Below are 18,404 nucleotides of genomic sequence, written 5' to 3'. Positions count from 1 at the left end.
AATAATTTCAGCTTTAAAATTAATTTCAGCTGTTTTAAGTATTTAAAAATAACTTTAATTATATTCAGTTCCTGACTTCAGAGGTTATTTCTAATAATACTACACGACAAAATTTTTTTTTCGTCATACCTCTGGAACGAAAGTTGGTCATTCTGAACAAAATTAATGTCCTGATTATGAAAATATCAATCTTTTACTTCTGTCAAGTCTACATCAAAAGATATACGCATTTTTTAAATTCCTTGTTTTTATACATTGTGTTGCCATTTTGCACTGGTGTGCAAAATTTAAGGACCAATCAGGTTTTCACCTGTAGCTTTTCATAGGAGTGGCCTGGATATGGGAAAAGCATACCAAAGGAACCTCGTGAGGTACAGAAATGATGAAGGAAACAACACCGACACAACAACGGAAACAAAACGGTACAGAGGGACTTTATTCAAAAATGGCAACATAGCACTGGCTGCCATGATACAGATGCATCACTGCCAAAGATGGAACAAAGGGAAGAGGTGCTCCTCAGTAGGAGATATGGCCACCCCTTATGTCGATGCAGGCTTTGCACCGCCTGTCCATACTTAGAACAATGTTGTAGATAAGTTCTTGGGGTAACTTCGTCCATTCCTCTGTCAGCGCCATCTTCATCTGGTGAAGATTTTATGGTGGGTGTGGACGTGCCGCTAAGCGTCTCCCCCAGAGTGTCCCATATGTGTTCGGTGAGATTTAGATTGGGGGGAAAACGGGCAAGCTAATCCTTATGAACAATGTCCTCACTTTCCAAAAAGCATATCAACAGCTGTAGTGCGATGGGGTGTGGCGTTATCAACCATAAAAACGAACTCGGGGCCAATGGTACCTCGGAAAATAAGCACCTGGGGAAGGATTACCTGAGTACAGTAGCGTAGACCGGTTACAGTACAGCAGGCCCCGTTATGACTCGGTTCCCTTTACGCTGATTCTCTATAACGCTGTTCTTATATTATAACCCGTATCTGACTATAACGCTGTCACAGATCACTATAACGCTCTTTTACAGATCGCATTTTTGGCATATTTAACGAAATCGTTTCATTTGATGGAGTCGATAGCTTGAAAATGAATAGCAAAATAGCATTACAACGTTTCCCACGCCCACTTGAGAAATTTTACCACGCTTAGCGAAATTTTCTCGCACGCTAATTTAATTGCAGTACAGTGACTTGTTACGTAGTTCAGAGATCAACATTTTAAAGAAAATATCAAGTATATTGCTTGTAATATTTGCGTTATATGCATTTATGCGAAGTCTAGTCATCACTCAGTACAGTATTAGACATCGTGCGTAACGGACAGTTTACTCGAACACTGTATCGTAATTAATGCAACCAACTACGTTGGTTCATTAATTACGATAATTAATTACGATTAATTAATTACAAATTAATAAGCTGCTGACAATGCAATGCACCCGAGCCTCGGACAAAAAGGGAACCAAATCCTCAATCGACGTAAGGGGAATTCTTCGTTGCTGTGCTTTTTATCAACATTCATTCTCGCACCCAGGTTTCCGAAACTCTAGGACCGGACCTGACTTCTATTTGAATTTCCTTCGTTGCGTGATAAAAAAAAAAAAAAAAGAATAACTTATTTTATTTTGAAAAAATCATGGCATTTGCAATGACGTCGAATATGAACTGAAACCAGCTAGAATTGTAACTGATTTTTAAAAAGGATTGAACTAATATCACCAGTTCCAACATTGTACACGTTCGAACTAATGACATTAAGAGTAAGAGAACTGCAGATTTACTCAACAAGTACAGGTCAATGTTGAAAAAAAAGTCACGAATTAAGGTTGAATGTGAAAGTGTCTGCAATTCTGTCCAGACACAATAGAAGGGAGTATATGATGAGAGCCTTGTTGATCAATTCAGCCCTGGAAAGAGATTGTACAAGGATTAAGGGGTAGAATTTTTTCAGCCTGGTCTGTGCTGGTTGACAGGAGAGACTGCTTATAAAGGGATGGGGTACACTTAAATAGATAGGGAGTAAGAATATTTGCTGATGCTATCGAGACAGTGTTAGGTGAGCAGGAAAACTGCTAGCTTGGGGGACACACAGACTAAAAGATTAACAGTGGTCGCAAGCAGAAGCAAAAGTGATTCTTGCACTGCTTCTATTAGAATGAGCAGCAGTTTGGAAAGCAAGGTAATGGAGATTTCCCGGACTGCTGGGAGTCATACTGGAACAAACAAATACATGGGCTGTGTTAGGGTAACTAAGAATAGAAACAGGTTCATGTATACTTGCATGTACACCAATGCTAGGAGTAAAGTTAATAAATTTGATGAGCTTGAAGTGCTAGTCAAGACATCAAAGGCGGATATTGTTGGGATATCAGAGACTTGGTGTCACACAGACATAAGCAATGCAGAATTGGAATTTGGGGAGTACAATGTGTACAGAAAGAATAGACAGAATAGGAAGGGTTATTCTGTTAGCTAAGAAACACAAAATCTAAGGAAGTGCATGCAATTGATGTTGGTGAACAATGCAATGTTGAGTCTGTTTGGTGTGAAATAAGCACTAGGAAAGGAAAATGAGAGTAAATGTGTGTTATAGGCCTAATGAATCTGATGAGTATAATGAACAATTGTGCAGAGAAATAGAGTGGTCCAGTAAACCAGAATGTCTTATAATGCGGAATTTTAACTTTCCAGATATTGATTGGAACTTGTGGATTTGTCACTCGCACACTAGCAAGACTTTTGTGGATTTATTGGATGACTGTTTTCTACAGCAACATGTTCGAGAGGCAACCAGAGGGAGTAAAACACTTGATCTGATCACAATGTAATGATGTGGAAATTACTTAAAGATGTAACTACCATCAAGGCTAAAAGGAAGGGCTTTCTTTTGCTTTCATAAAAGTGACTACAGGGGTCTCAGACAGTTTTTAAATTCTTTACAGTGGGATCAACTGTTGATGTTACCAACGTTGAATTCAAAATGAGAAGCCTTCAGGGATTTAATTTTGGAGGCTACTAGGCTTTTCATTCCAACTAAGAAATACTGTCCAAGGTTTGGGCCTAAATGGAGGTCTTCTTCTTCTTCTTTAATGCTGCCGAATGGCGTTTGCGACTTCGTTTTGATATTGTTCTCTGTCTAGCGCTGCGTGTAGAATTTGTGCTGTTGTCATGAGGTGTTGATGTTATCTAGCCATGCCATTTTCGGTCTGCCTGGGCGTTTCTTGCCTTCGATCTTTCCCTCCAGGATGAGTGGTAGTAGGTGATATTTTTGTTGGTTCCTAGCGATGTGACCTAGGTATTTGCATTTCCTGCTGATGATGGTTTTGAGCAGGTCCCGTTCCGTGTGCATGTCCTGCAGGACCTGTGCGTTGGTTATCTTGGCTGTCCACGGAATTTTCAGCATTCTTCGGTAGAGCCACATTTCGAAGGCCTGGAGCTTTTTTGTAGTGGCTGATGTTAGAGTCCAGGTTTCTACACCGTAGAGCAGCATTGGCCAGATGTAGCATTTCAATGTGCGTAATTTGAGCATGATGTTCAAGCTTCTGTCGGTGAGGAGGGTCAGATGAACTAATGAGGCTCGTGGCAGAGAAGAAAAATGATTGGGATGCATATAAAGTATCAGGTGACACAGAAGCCTATGGTAGATATAAACTAGTCTGTAATTAAATCACAAAGGAGGTTAGGTAGGCGAAGGCAGATTAAGAGAAATCCTTAGCAAAGGTTGCAAAGAAAAACAGCAAAGAGTTTAATTATGTAAACTCTAGAAGGAAATGGATATATCAGTTTGGACCATTTAACATATGGGCTGACTATTGATGATCATGCTTAGGTAGCTGATAAACTGAATGAGTATTTTGCATCTACATTCACACATGAGTAGCTATTTAATGAGGGGAGTGCCAGAAGTTTATCAAATTCTAACAGGGAGCTAAGTGATTTTGTAATAACCGAGAGCAAAGTGGAGGAGAAATTGTTGAAGTTAAACATAAAAAAGGCACCTGGAGGTAGACGGGATCTATCCAGTTATATTAAAGGAGGCAGCAAAGGAAGTAAGCAAACACTTAGCATAATTATGAGAGCTTCTTTGAACTCAAAGCACACACACCTCCAGTCTCCATGGACTGGAGGTGCAAATGTATCACCAATTCACAAAGGGGGTTCAAAAGGTGACACAAGTAACTATAGACCTGTTACTTTAACTTGTGTTCCGGGGAAAATAATGGAATAACTGGTTAAAGAAGCATTGCAGGATCATCTAGACAAGAATGCAGTAATAGCTAAGACACAGCATGGGTTTGTTAAAGGAAGATCTTGCCTGACCAATTTGATTGGATATTATGATGTGGTTACACAGGAACTGAATGCCAAACATAATTTTGATATCATATACTTGGATTTCAGGAAAGCTTATGATACTGTTGCACATGGAAGACTGCTGTACAAATTGGAGAGGTATGGCATTAAGGGTAAGTTGCTACAATGGATAAAGGGTTGGTTAAGTGGGAGACGACAGAGAATGGTAATCAATGGACACTGCTCTTCGTGGACAAATGTTATTAGTGGAGTTCCCCAATGTTCAGTATTGTGCTCATTGTTATTTTGTATACAACCTGATATACCTTTATCAACGATATTATTGCCAACCTGATATACCTTCATCAATGATATTAATGAAGGTATATCAGGTTTAATGTCCAAATCTGCAGATGATACAAAGGTTGGCAGGATTGTTAACAACAGTAAAGACAGTATGCTACACCAACTGGACCTAGGTAAGTTGGGCAAATCGGCTGAGAAGGGACAACTGAAGTTTAACTTTGACAAATGCAAAGTACTGCATAAGAGTAGCAATAACCGAAGAGAAGCGTACCAACTGTGTGGTACGTTTCTCACTTCCCTTCACTTTCCACTTCCCTGGGTGTAGTACCAACTGTGTGGTACTACACTCAGGAAAGTGGAAAGTGAAAAATATCTGGGAGTACTTGTGCAGCCAAATATGAAGTTCGCTGAGCAGTGTAGACGGGCTGCCAGGGAAGGTAATGGAGTCTTGTCAATGATATATAGGAATTTTGCTAGCAGGGACAGGGAGGTGATTATCCCGTTATACAAAGCAATGGCCAGACGATACCTAGAGTACTGTGTACAGGTCTGGAGGCCTCATTTTAGGAAGGATGTAGAGTTGCTAGAACGAGTGCAAAGAAGGGGCAACAAGATTGGTGAGGGGAACAAAGGAGTGCTCTTACCAAGAAAGGCTTAAGTTGTGCAAATTGCAGCGCCTGGAGAGTAGGCACTTGCGAGGTGATCTCATTGAGGTGTATAAGGCCTTGAATGGGTTGAGCAAGCTGAATGCTGATGGGATTTTTCCTCTTGCTCAGATTAAGAACCTGAGGGGGCACAGATTCAAATTGAGGAAAGACAGTTGTAGAATAGATGTGCAGAAATTTGCCTTTAGCCAGTGGGTAGTTTATTGGTGGAACAGACTTCCATCTTTTGTTATGGAAGTTGATAGCCTAAATAAATTTAAGGCTGGGCTCGATAGGCATTTGGAACGAATGGAGGGGTGAAATGGGAGTTTATTTATTTATTTTTTTTTTTTGGCTGATGCTGCATAAGCTTGCAGCATCAGTCCGTGCAAAACTCACTGGTCGGAAATTCGGACACAGAGCCGTCACCTTTCATATTACCCCAGGGGCTCACATCTGGTGAGTATGGGTTTGGCACAATCAGGGTCCTGAGCTCCTAGTGATATTTATTCAGCCAATGGGAGACGTAAAACTGTGGTAAAACAAGCTTCTGTTTAAGCTTGGTCACGCGCTATGTTTATCAACATGACCATGACCATTCTTGATTTCCATGTAACATATTTATTTAAATAAACTAAATGCAACAAAGCATAATATTTTAAGAGTTTAAGATTCTATATCTATATAATATCGGTGTAAATACACCATAGTCAACTCTTAAAGAAGAATTACGATCGTAGTATGAAAAGCACCAACCGATGAAAAGCCAACTAGCTTTGAAACGGTGCCGTCTGGGTGGTGGTGCCCACCGAGAATAAATAACAATAGTCTTCTCTATTAGTGAGACGTTCTTTATTCGAGGTAGTGCAATACTTGGTAGCTCTTTGTGAAGGATGAGCACAATATGAGATACAGATGAAATGATGCCTTTCACACTACGATCGTAGTTTTTCTTTGAGTTGTCTATGGTATATCTACACCGATATTATATAGCTATAGTAACGTATTTATGTATTCATAGCTGAGCAAGAGACACACACAGTGTCCAAAGCTTCTTTAAGTGTTTTATTTTATCAACAGAATACGTTTTAAATAAAACGTATAAATACGTTTTATTTTATCAACACGAGGTGGAAACCCCAATCAGGGAGAAATAATATAAGAGCAATAATAATAATATCGCACTGTCATATTGGCGAACAATCCGAAGATTTAGTCTAGCATTAGAATATAAAGAAAGGAAAAACATCATAAATACGTAAATATTTACTTTACTTAAAAGATAATTAATTTTACTTATTTTGAATTGTTTGTTTTAAGAATCACCTTCACCATTTGGTAAAATGAACTCGAAAATGTAAGGATTTACCGTATGAGAGTAGTAAAAATCGGAAATATAATTCAGGCTTTTACCCAAAGAAAACTGGTAAATCTCGGATTTCGGACTTCTAAAGTAAAGCATATAAAAATAAATAAATAAAATAAAATATAAAAGATACAAAATGTAAAAAAATATATAGCAAAAAATTTTAAAAATATACAGCAAAAAAATGTAAAAAAACAAAAACAAAACATATATATATATAACCAAAAAAATTAAGAGGAGAGTCAGAACCACCTCTTCGTGGTTTCCTCAGGTAACTTCAAATGGTTCTAAAATCTAAAATTAGGGGAATTTTCAACAGCACAACACGGTACGTGTTTAAGATTTTAGGAAATTTTTATATATAAATTTATGCCGGGTGGGTAAAGTGCCTGCCTGCCTGCCTGGCCACCCAAAGGTCGCGGGTTCGAATCCCGCTTCTGGTTTGGATCAAAATACTGCAAAAACCTTGGGAGGTGCATTATGGCCACAGAAGCCGATGCGCCAACAACTACCAGAAAAAAATATATAAATTTATAAAAACAGCCATCTATACTATATAAGCTGCTGAATTACAGACATCGGGTAACCCAACTTTTTTTTTGTAGCATTTCCTCCAGCTAATTACTAGAATATATTGCAGCGCTGAATTGAATTCAATCTGCGAATATGCATGCGCATATTGAACTGAAAGTGTGGCGGCTCTCTGTGACTTTTGTGGACTGATAAGTAACCGTGCGCGCATCTAATTATGATCAATTATCAGCTGCATCAATAATCTTGTGTATGTAAGTACAATTGGCGCTGACAGAGGAATGGACGATGTTACCGCAAGAACTTATCAACAATTATTGATTACTGAATTCTCCGTGTGATAAAATCTAACATGATGAGATGATGAGATACTGATATTACATGTCTTCTTGAATTGTGCTGAATGACTGGTAATTATGATTCATTTCAGGCTAAGATGTGATAATCAATATAAATTCAAGCCCATGGTTACATGGTCCATTATTTAATTGATATGTTTATGTAATTCAGTATGTACACATTATTTTTCACACCTACACTGGTGTGCAAAACTTAAGGACCAACACTATTTCTAAAGGTTCTTCTTCTTCTTCTTGGTCCTTAGCTGGCAGCTGGGGGAGGCGGTTGGCCACGCAACCAGTATGCTGCTGTAGGTGCCGCAGGGTTTCGGACTTGCTCTGTGATGTTCTTCCATACTTTACGATCCATGGCGTCAGTCCTGGCCTGGTTAAGGTCGAGAGAACGAAATGGCCATAGTGGCATAGTAGTATTTAGGTTCAGGCGCCACCTGTGGTTTCCCACATCTGCACGAACAAATATAATGGAAACAAACATTTCGCCCCCAAACATACTAAACTTCATACTAACACTTCGAAACGGCGCCCACCATGTAGTGGCCCGAGTCTGCAATGCAGGCTCTGCAGGCCAGCTTCCACAGGCCCTAGTCACACCGACCCAGCTGGTCGAGATACTGAGGCTTTTGCAATAACTAATGACCCTACACAGATTGTTCATTTACCTACAGGAATACCAGACAATCCCAACCGTAAAGCCAACACACTTGATCTTTTTATCACAAACAACCCTTTTAACTATATGGTCGAAGTGAGTGGTCCTTTAGGCACCTCAGATCACAACTTGGTGATTGTCTCTTCTCCAATGGAGCCTCTATCTCATGGATATTCCCAACCTCGTGTTGTTTGGCATTACAAGAATGGGATGATCTGCGAGATTTCTTTTCTTCTTTTCCTTGGTCGGATCACTGTTTCAAAACTTCTGATGTCAACATTTGCTCAGATCGTGTCAGTGAAATTATTCTTGTAGGAATGGCTTCCTTTATCCCACACTCCACTTTAAAATCTCGTCTTTTATCTCAACCGTGATTTTCCAATAAATGTGGTAAGGCTGTTCAAGAGAAGAATGTTGCATATCGTAATTGGCTTGTTTCCAATTCTTCAGTTTCATTTTCTGCCAACACCAAAGCTCGCAACAATTGTAAAGCAGTTATTAATCAGTCCAAACTAGATTTTGAACAGGCTAAGAGTAGAAAACTTTCTTCTTGCCCTAATGGTAGCTGAGCATTCTGGTCTCTTGCCAAAGCTATTGGTCGCAACTTTTGCCCATCTCTGCTCCCACCTCTGTCAAAACCAGATGGTTCTGTTCACTTCAGCTAAGGATAAAGCTGACCAGCTAGCATCGCATTTTTCTTCCAACTCATGTATTAATGATCTTAGTAAGACACTGCCCACCATTCCCAACACGCTCCATTCAATGCCTCCTGTGGTCTTTCATCAAAAAGATGTCAGAAGGATTTTGACGAATCTTGATGTTAAGAAAGCTACAGATATTGATGGTATTTCTCCACTTGTTCGCAAAACCTGTGCTCCTAAACTTACTCCTGTTCTTTGCTGCCTTTTTCACTTTCTTATTCCAAAGGTGTTTTTCCTTCTGCTTGCTCATATCCAGCCAGTTCCTAAAAAGGATAACAAATCCCTTCCATCCAATTATCGTCCCATTCCAATTACTTCTACTCTTTCTAAAGTAATGGAGAAATCAATTAACTATCAACTCTTAAACTACCTAGAAACCATCCGTCTGATCAACGATCGCCAGTATGGATTCAGTCAGTGTCGATACATTGGTGATATTCTGGCTTATGTTACCCATTTATTGACAAATTCAATGGAAAAATTCAGTGAAACGCAAGCAGTTGCTCTTGACATCTCAAAAGTTTTCGATCGTGTTTGGCATAAAGGTCTTCTAAACAAGCTTCCATCTTATGGTTTGCCAACTGTTTTTTGTAATTGGTTATCCAGTTTTTTCTTTGATCGTTCACTGAGGGTAATGGTAGATGGCTCTCTGTCTTTTAACTTCTCCACTAATGCTGGTGTCCCCCAAGGTTCAGTTCTTTACCCCACTCTTTTCCTAATGAATATTAATGACCTTCTTCAATTGACTGGAAATCCTATCCATAGTTTTGCTGATGATAGCACCTTGCATTCCACTTTCCATTTTGAGAAACCGTGCCCGGCTCAGTCAGCTTCAACTTCTCGAATACCCGCTACCAATTCCTTAAATGCCGACCTCCAGGTAATTCTCCAGTGGGGCAGAGACAACTTAGTTGATTTCAATCTTTCTAAAACTCAGTCTTGTCTTATATGTCGCAAAAAGGATTCTTCTGCTCCTATGCTTATCTTTGATGACACTCCGATTTCTAGACAAAATGATATATCTCTTTTGGGGATTACCCTGACTTCTAATCTATCTTGGCACAAGCACATTACAAATATTGCTTCCTCTGCATCTGAAAAACTTGGTTTTCTCTTTCGCTCTGGACGTTATATTTTTCTTCCAAATAGCTGTTCACTCTGTACAAATCGCAAATTCGCCCTACCATGGACTACTGTTCCCACATCTGGGGCGGTGCCTCCAAAACCTCTCTCAGGCTTCTAGATTCCATTCAGAAGAGGGTAGGTTGGTTAATTAATGACTCATCTCTAACGAGTCTCTCCGCTCGCTGTCTCATAGACATACTGTTCTGCTGCATGCCTTCTCTACAGATACTTCCATGGGCACTGTTCTTCTGAATTGGCTTCTATAATTCTCGCTCTCTCTTTCAAAATAGTCCGAACACGTGCTGCTACCAGCCAACATCCATTTACTGCCCAACTTCAAACTCACAGAACCAACTTTTCATCTTCCTCGTTTATTCATTCAACTGCCGTTTTCTGGAACAACCTTCCTTCACACGTCTTTCCTGAAAATTACAATCTACAGAAGATCAACTCCAATGTCAACAAATATCTTCTTTCGTCTTCTCAACCTTCAACCCAAGCACTGTACTAAGTACTATAGGTTCTAATACATACCTCTCGTGTTTGGGGGTTTCATAAAAAAAAAAAAAAAAAAAGAGTGCAGTGGTAACATTTCAATAAAGAACTTTATTTCTTTTCATAATAAAATGACAGACCACTTAAAGTTCCTCCCTTTCAACTAAGTATAATTAAATATTAGTGTTTATGAATTTTTATTTCAATTAATGAATTTGATATTTTTTAATTTAAATTTGCATTTTATACTAATTTAATTTCCCAATGTTTTATACATTTGTAACAAACTTATTTGCCCATTCGTTAAGTGAAAAATGTATATTGAAAGTATATTTACCTAAAAGTATACAGAGTGTCTCAAACATAATTATACAAACGTTTAGTGGAGGTAGGTAACATCTAAAGGAATGTGAATCGCATAGGCACCCATAACCGGAAACATCACGGGAAAATAGTAGCAGAGGCACAAGAAGCAGAAATGACACAAGACAATAATTAGTGGCAAACATTTATTTGACATAATATTAACAATGGAGTACGAGATGGATGCATTTCATGATGTTACAACAGATGCTCGAAGGTTCCACCATGAGACACGATGCATGCGTGACACTGACGCAGCAGCATGGATTGGCGGACACGGTCGAACACACCTGGAGTTTCTTTGACAGTAGCAGCAGCGCAGACGAGTCTCGCCACGAGATCCATTTCCGTCTCCACAGGCGATTCATACACGATAGATTTGAGCGCCCCCCACAGAAAGAAATCAAGGCGCGATAAATCAGGTGAGCATGGAGGCCAGCCAACGGGTCCACCACGGCAAATCCATCGATGCCCAAAACGCCTATTCAAATTGTCACGAACACAACTTCCATAATGGGCAGGCACCCTGTCATGTTGAAACCAAATGTTGCATCTCACATTTGTTGGAACATCGTCAAGTAACCCTGGCAGAGCGTGTTCAAGAAGGATTCGATATTTAGCGGAGTTCATGCGGGATGGTAACAGGTACGGGCCGACTAAGCAGTCACCGACCATACCTGCCCACACATTTATTGTGAAGCGATGTTGTGCCGCATGGGGGCGCACACCGTGTGGGTTGTCGTGAGCCCACACATGAGCATTGTGCTGATTGAATAAGCCTTCCCGAGTGAAATAAGCTTCATCCGTGAACAAAACATAGGCTGGAAAATTCAAGTCTTGAACACTTTCTTGGAGAAACCACTGCGCAAAAACCACACGTGCAGGATGATCTTGGGGAGCAGTAACTGAACCCTTTGGAGATGAAAGGGGTGTAAGGAATCGTCGTGCCAGACACGCTGTACACTGCAACGAGACACTCCTAAGGCAGAGGCAACGGCACGTGTGCTGGTAGTAGAATTATTCTGGACGGCATTCAACACACTTTCTTCCATGGCGGGAGTTCGCGTCGAATGTGGTCTGCCCGCACTACTCCTGTTACCTCTAAATGATCCATAATCGCACAAATTTTGATGCACACGCGCAAACAAACGGTGGTCCAGTACATGTCTGTCTGGGAAGCGTTCTCCATAAATTCGTTGAGCGGCTCGTCCATTGCCCTCTGCTAATCCATACACTAGGTGCATGTCTGCCAGCTCACAGTTCGTATATCGATGCATGCTCTTCGTGCGGCGACTACCGCGCAGTCTACCGACTTACGGTGACGTTTCCGGTTATGGGTTCCTATGCGATTCACATTCCTTTAGATGTTACCTACCGCCCCTAAACGTTTGTACCGATATTTTTGCGACACCCTGTATATACCTAGTATATTAGTGTTATAATTTAATTAAATTTATTTTATTAATATATTTAGGCAGAGAGAGAACGGAGAAAGTTTTTTTTTTTTCGTTTTTTCCCGTATAATATTCATATTTTGCTCTAGGCCTTCAACGGACTACTCCTACTCCTATCTGAATCATTTTGGACGTCACTGAGCTATAGTATGTATGCAGGGGCGGACCGGAACTTCCCCATCGAGCTTTGGTACAACCGGTCCCATGCATGGTCGGCCCAACAGCCAAATTAAAAAAAATAATAAATAAATAAAAATATGCATATATATTATATATTTTTATTATAAACGTTTATTGTATGATTGATATAATGAACAACAGAATATTTACATTAATAATATATAAAATTATAATTAATCAAAAAAGTAATAGCATTAAAATGGATTAATACATGGAATTTCATATATTTTAATAATTAAATCATGTTTCTTTTACTATTTTACTCTTCTCCTAGAAATTTAACGTAATAAATGATGACACGAAAAATATGCAAGAATAAATAAATTAATTAAAGCACATTTGTGTAATTGTCTCGTGTGTTCGCCTGTAAAGCGGAACCCAAAGTACACTGGCCCACCGAGGCTTTACTCCGTGGACCTTATGGCCAGTCATGGCTAGCCATCCCTGTGTGTATTTGATAAATGTAACCCGGGGCCACATTTATCAAAATGTTCGGGGTGACGATGGAAATAAATGGGTGAATGATGAAAAAAAAAATGAAATAAAATTTAAATAAAGCAACACTCCCCCCCCCAAAAACACACACACACACACACACACACACACACACACACACACACACACACACACACCATGTGTTCCAACAGAGGGCCCACACTATCGAAACCTCTGTTTTGAAGGGAAAAAAAAAAAAAAAAAAAAAAAACTCAGAATAACTGAATTTATAATTCATTTTAAAATTACTACTTCAATTGTTATGCAAATCATTTATTATAAAAGCCTAAAGCTTTTATATAAAAATGGTTATACTTTAATAATAATATAATAGTTTAATAATTATTACCTTTATAATTAATTATTATAATAATTGTAATTTATTTTAATTAAATTATTACAGTATTTAATAAAAATAAATTTAATAATTAAATAATAATTTTTAATAAAACAGGAAACGCAATAGCTATGATATTAAGCCACAGACACAATAATTCTAGTTACATTACTACAACAGAGCTCCACAGTATTGCAAGAAATAGCAGCTGTACTAGACATTAAAGAAAAATAATCACATTACCGTCTGTGCCATCCCATTATTAATATCTCATATGCAATTCATATCTAGTGCTGCGTATTGCATTATATTAGGTCCAGCCTCATTTACAGAGCTTTTTTAAAATTAAAAGCTGTATTTTTTTACTTTGATTGCTTCTAATGACACTCGATCGTTATCTTTACTAGCTGCATGAATTTCCTGTCATTAATCAATCAAATGTCGACATTATCGTTACATAAAATTGACTTTCAAGAAAGAAAAAAAAATAATAAACATCGAAATATATCTGAATCATTTCCAGAGAAAAAAGCGACTGATACTTTATCAGCCAGGTGTAACATAAAAAAAAAAAAAAAAAAAAGTCACCAACCTGATTATATGAAATAACAGTTTTCCGATACCCCAGCAAGAACCATTCACGGCGTTACCATGACGACAAACCTAACATTCCAAGTTTATTGATTTGCTCGAATGAGTTCGTTGCTATTGTCGCACCTCTTTACCATAGCAACAAATTCACAACTGAATTGATTATTGTTAATTCATTTGCCAAACATATACACAGCATGACATAAAACGATATTTGTTCAATGCAGCAATTCTTATTCATTATTATTAAATTTCTTTAGAGATTGCCTCACATAACACATTACAGAACTCAATACGGAGAAACTTATATCGCTTCTTAATGAGCCAGCACTAAAGCAGGATACCAGAAATATATCACACTGCATGGTTATTTAATACGTAAACACCGCATATTAATTAATAACACAATATGCAACATTATGGCGGAAATTGCTCTAACTTAGCGAAACTGCTCCCTCCCGTGGTGAAATATTGAAACAGTAGTGGCTTTAAAAAATAATAGAATAAAATAAACTCGACAAAAAGTTAAAAATAATAATACTGTATAGTGTAGTAGTCGTAGAGTAGTAGAAGTAATGGAGGCATGTGACTCAAGAAAGCAAGTGTATGAACTTATGAACCATCAGCCAAAAAAAAACAAAAAAAAAAACAATTTTTTTTTTTTTTTTGGCTGATTCTTCATAAGCACATATCCATTCCATCTAAAAGTTTGTTCAGTTCCTCCTTGAATTTATTTAAGCTATCAACTTCCACAACAACAGATGGAAGTTTGTTCCAGCAATTAACCACCCACTGGCTAAAGGTAAATTTCCGCACACGTCTGTTCTGCAACTGTCTTTCCTCGATTTGAATTTATGTCCCCTCAGGTTTGTAATCTGAGCAAGAGGAAGTATCCCATCAGCATTGAGCCTGCTCAAACCAAGCAAGGCCATATACACCTCGATCGGATCACCTCGCAGGTGCCTATCTCCAGCCGTTACAATTTGAAGAACTTAAGCCTTTCTTGGTAATAGGACCCCTTCGTTCCCCTCATCAATCTTGCTGCCTTTCTCTGTACACGCTCAAGCAACTCTACACCCTAAAATGAGGGTGTAGAGTCGTTCTCTGTACACGCTCAAGCAACTCTACACCCTAAAATGAGGGTGTTGAGTTTAGGGTGTAGAGTCGCTCAAGCAACTCTACACCCTAAACTCAAGCAACCCTAAAATGAGGACCTGTATGCAATACTCATGGTGCAGTACCTCCAGACCTGTATGCAGTACTCAAGGTGTGACCTCACCATTGCCTTATACAAAGGGACAATCACCTCCCTTTCCCTACTAGCAAAATTCCTGTATAGCATTGACAATAACTCATGACCTACTCTGGCAGCCTGGCTGCATTGCTCAGAAAACTTCACACCTGACTGCACAATTACTCCCAGATCATTTTCATTTTCTACCACCCTAAGTGTAGTACGACACAGTTGGTACGTTCTCTAGAGTTATTTCTACCGAGATGCAGTATTTGCATTTGTCAATGTTAAACTTCAGTTGCCATTTCTCAGCCCATCCGCCCAAATTTTTCTAGATCTTGTTATGTTATGTTATATTCTGTAATGATATCAATCATTTTATTTGAGTGAGTTGTATTAGAATATGTACGTAGACAACAAAGCCATGAGGCATCGGTGGTGGCTGTAAGTTACATGTATTCTGTAGACCACAGGCGGACTCGGTTAAAAATTCTTACCGAGGAAAACTTGTAGTGGTCTCCTCATATTAGTGGTTATAGCCAAAATCACACCGGCCTCCACTCATCAGAGTTTCCTCGGTAAGTCGTATGGCCAATCTATCTCTGCTGTGGACTGATTTTATGTTTGGCGGATGAAAAACTCTACCACCTTTGGCTGAGACTCATTAACCAATCAGCCATGAAGAACAAATTTCCATAACAAATTATGAAGAAATTGTTAAGAAAAGGTCTATATTCCTGAACTTCGGAAGGCGTGGGGAATCACACCAAAACCTTTTGCAGAAGGTATGAGATAAACGACACCATCAACTGCGCTCGTAAAGGGCAACGTAAATTTGCCCTTTACGAGCTAAACATAAGAAAAGCACATGGGGTGGATGGGATCTATCCAGTTATATTAAAAGGCGGCAAAGCAACTAAGCAAACCCTTAGCCATAATTATGAGAGCATCCTTGGACTCAGGGGAGGTTCCCACGGACTGAAGATGTGCAAATGTATCCCCAATTCACAAAGGGGGATCGAAGGGTGACACGAGTAATTACAGACCAGTTAGTTTAACTTCTGTTCCGGGTAAAATAATGGAGTCACGGGTTAAAGATGCATTGCAGGATCATCTAGACAAGGCTGCAGCAATAATTCAGACACAGCATGGGTTTGTTAAGGGAAAGTCTTGTCTGACAAATTTGATTAGTTATTATGATGTGGTTACAAAGGAACTGGATGCAAAAAATAATTTTGATATCATATATTTGGATTTCAGGAAAGCTTTTGACACTGTTGCGCATGGAAGACTATTGTGAAAATTGGAGCAGAATGGTATTAAGGGTAAGTTGCTACAATGGATAAAAGGATGATTAAGCGCGAGAAGACAGAGGGTGGTAATCAACGGGTGCTACTCTTCGTGGACTAATGTTATTATTGGAGTCCCACAGGGTTCAGTGTTGGGTCCACTGTTGTTTTGTATATTTATCAATGATATTGATGAAGGTATATCAGGCTTAATGTCGAAGTTTGCAGATGATACAAAGGTTGGCAGGGTTGTTAATGACAGTAATGGCAGTGTACTACTGCAACAGGATCTAGATAATTTGGGCAGATGGGCTAAGAAGTGGCAACTGAAGTTTAACCTTGACAAATGCAAAGTACTGCATATGGGTAGAAGTAACCCCATAGAAACGTACCAACTGTGTGGTACTAAACATAAGGTGGTAGAAAATGAAAAAGACCTCGGAGTAATTGTGCAGTCAGATATGAAGTTTTCTGAGCAATGCAGACAGGCTGCCAAGGCAGGTCATGGGGTTTTGTCAATGACATATAGGAATTTTTCTAGTAGGGAAAAGGATGTGATTATCCCTCTGTATAAGGCAATGGTCATGTCACGCCTTGAGTACTGCGTATAGGTCTGGAGGCCTCATTTTAGGAAGGATGTAAATTTACTTGAGCGTGTACAGAGAAGGGCAACAAGATTGGTGAGGGATCCTCTTACCAAGAGAGACTTAAGTTCTGCAAATTGCAGTGGCTGGAGACTAGGCACCTGCGCGGTGATCTGATTGAGGTGTATAAGGCCTTGAATGGGTTGAGCACGCTGAATTCTGATGGGATCCTTCCACTTGTTCAGATTACGAACCTAAGGGGGCATAAATTCAAATTAAGAAAAGACAGATGTAGAATAGATGTGGGGAAATTTGCCTTTAGCCAGCGGGTGGTTAATTGCTGGAACAAACTTCCATCTGTCGTTGTGGAAGTTGATAGGTTGAATAAATTTAAGGAGGAACTGGACAGGCATTTGGAGGGAATGGTGTGATTTTTTTTTTTTTTTTTTTTTTTTTTTTTTTTTTGGCTGATGCTGCATTAGCTCATACAAATGCTTTCTTGCATCACATGCCACCACGACCACTACTACTACTACTTTATTTCAGTAATAAAGTTTATCTAGTGATAATGAGAGTGAAAGAGAGAGACTGTAGTCAAAATGACATACCGATGAAGATTACTCTTACAAAGAGAAGTTTCAATACTCATAACATAATGTCCAAAAGGACAAAAAATAAATAAAATAAAATAAAAAATAAACACATAACTTCGAGTAAAGAGATGAAATGTTATTTTATTTCGTTGAGAATTAGATAATTGACCAGGTATTTAGAACCAGTGTTTGGGCTACTAATTATGAGATCTACAGAAAGGCAGATACCATATAATATGCATGTATAGACTACGTGTATTCACAGGCTAAGTAACATGCTCTGTTGAATGAAAAAAGTTGGAATAACGCAGGACGACCCTATTTCCTCCTCATGAGATAAACTAATTACATTCCCCGATTAAATATGCCTTTAGAAATTCAGCAGTCTCTGACGGAACTGGAACCCACACCTTTCCAGAAGAGTGACAAATGACGAAAGCACTATATTGCATGGAGGACGGAAGGAGAATTAAAAGGTGACGTAAAAGGTGTGTAACTTGTATGTATACCAGCTCAGCTGTTGGAACTCATCAATTCTAGCATACTTATACTAGAATTCAAACATATTGATGATTTAGATATACAAGCATGGTCTACAAGACCAAGGTCGGTAAATCGCGCTGGCCTCTCCATGTTGATAATAGTGTTCATCTCCAAATAGCGATCACCCAATCTGCAGTGATGCAGTTGAATATTAGTGTCCTTTAAGATGAAATTGTCCCTTATTGACCCTGCAAAAGAGATAATTTAATGGTCCCTTACTTAGCTCAGCAAACACACTCATGATCTTGCATTAATGCCGCCTTG

The 18,404-nt window shown here is 39.0% G+C and overlaps 1 protein-coding gene across 1 annotated transcript in view; it reads right to left on the bottom strand.

Moving 5' to 3' along the window:
• LOC150086029 (uncharacterized) overlaps nt 1-14,050 on the bottom strand; it is a 125,228-nt gene extending 111,178 nt beyond the window's left edge. Inside the window, exon 1 of the mRNA XM_090373663.1 lies at nt 13,899-14,050. The gene's annotated coding sequence lies outside the window, so the exon portion shown is untranslated. The remainder of the gene's footprint in view (nt 1-13,898) is intronic.
• Between the last annotated feature and the right edge of the window lie 4,354 nt (nt 14,051-18,404).

This window comes from Mastigoproctus giganteus, chromosome 5, assembly GCF_048544385.1.
Source record: "Mastigoproctus giganteus isolate SK-2022 chromosome 5, ASM4854438v1, whole genome shotgun sequence".
Taxonomy (NCBI): domain Eukaryota; kingdom Metazoa; phylum Arthropoda; class Arachnida; order Uropygi; family Thelyphonidae; genus Mastigoproctus; species Mastigoproctus giganteus.
The sequence above is the reverse complement of the archived record's forward strand: the minus strand, read 5'-3'. Positions and strand labels throughout refer to the sequence as shown.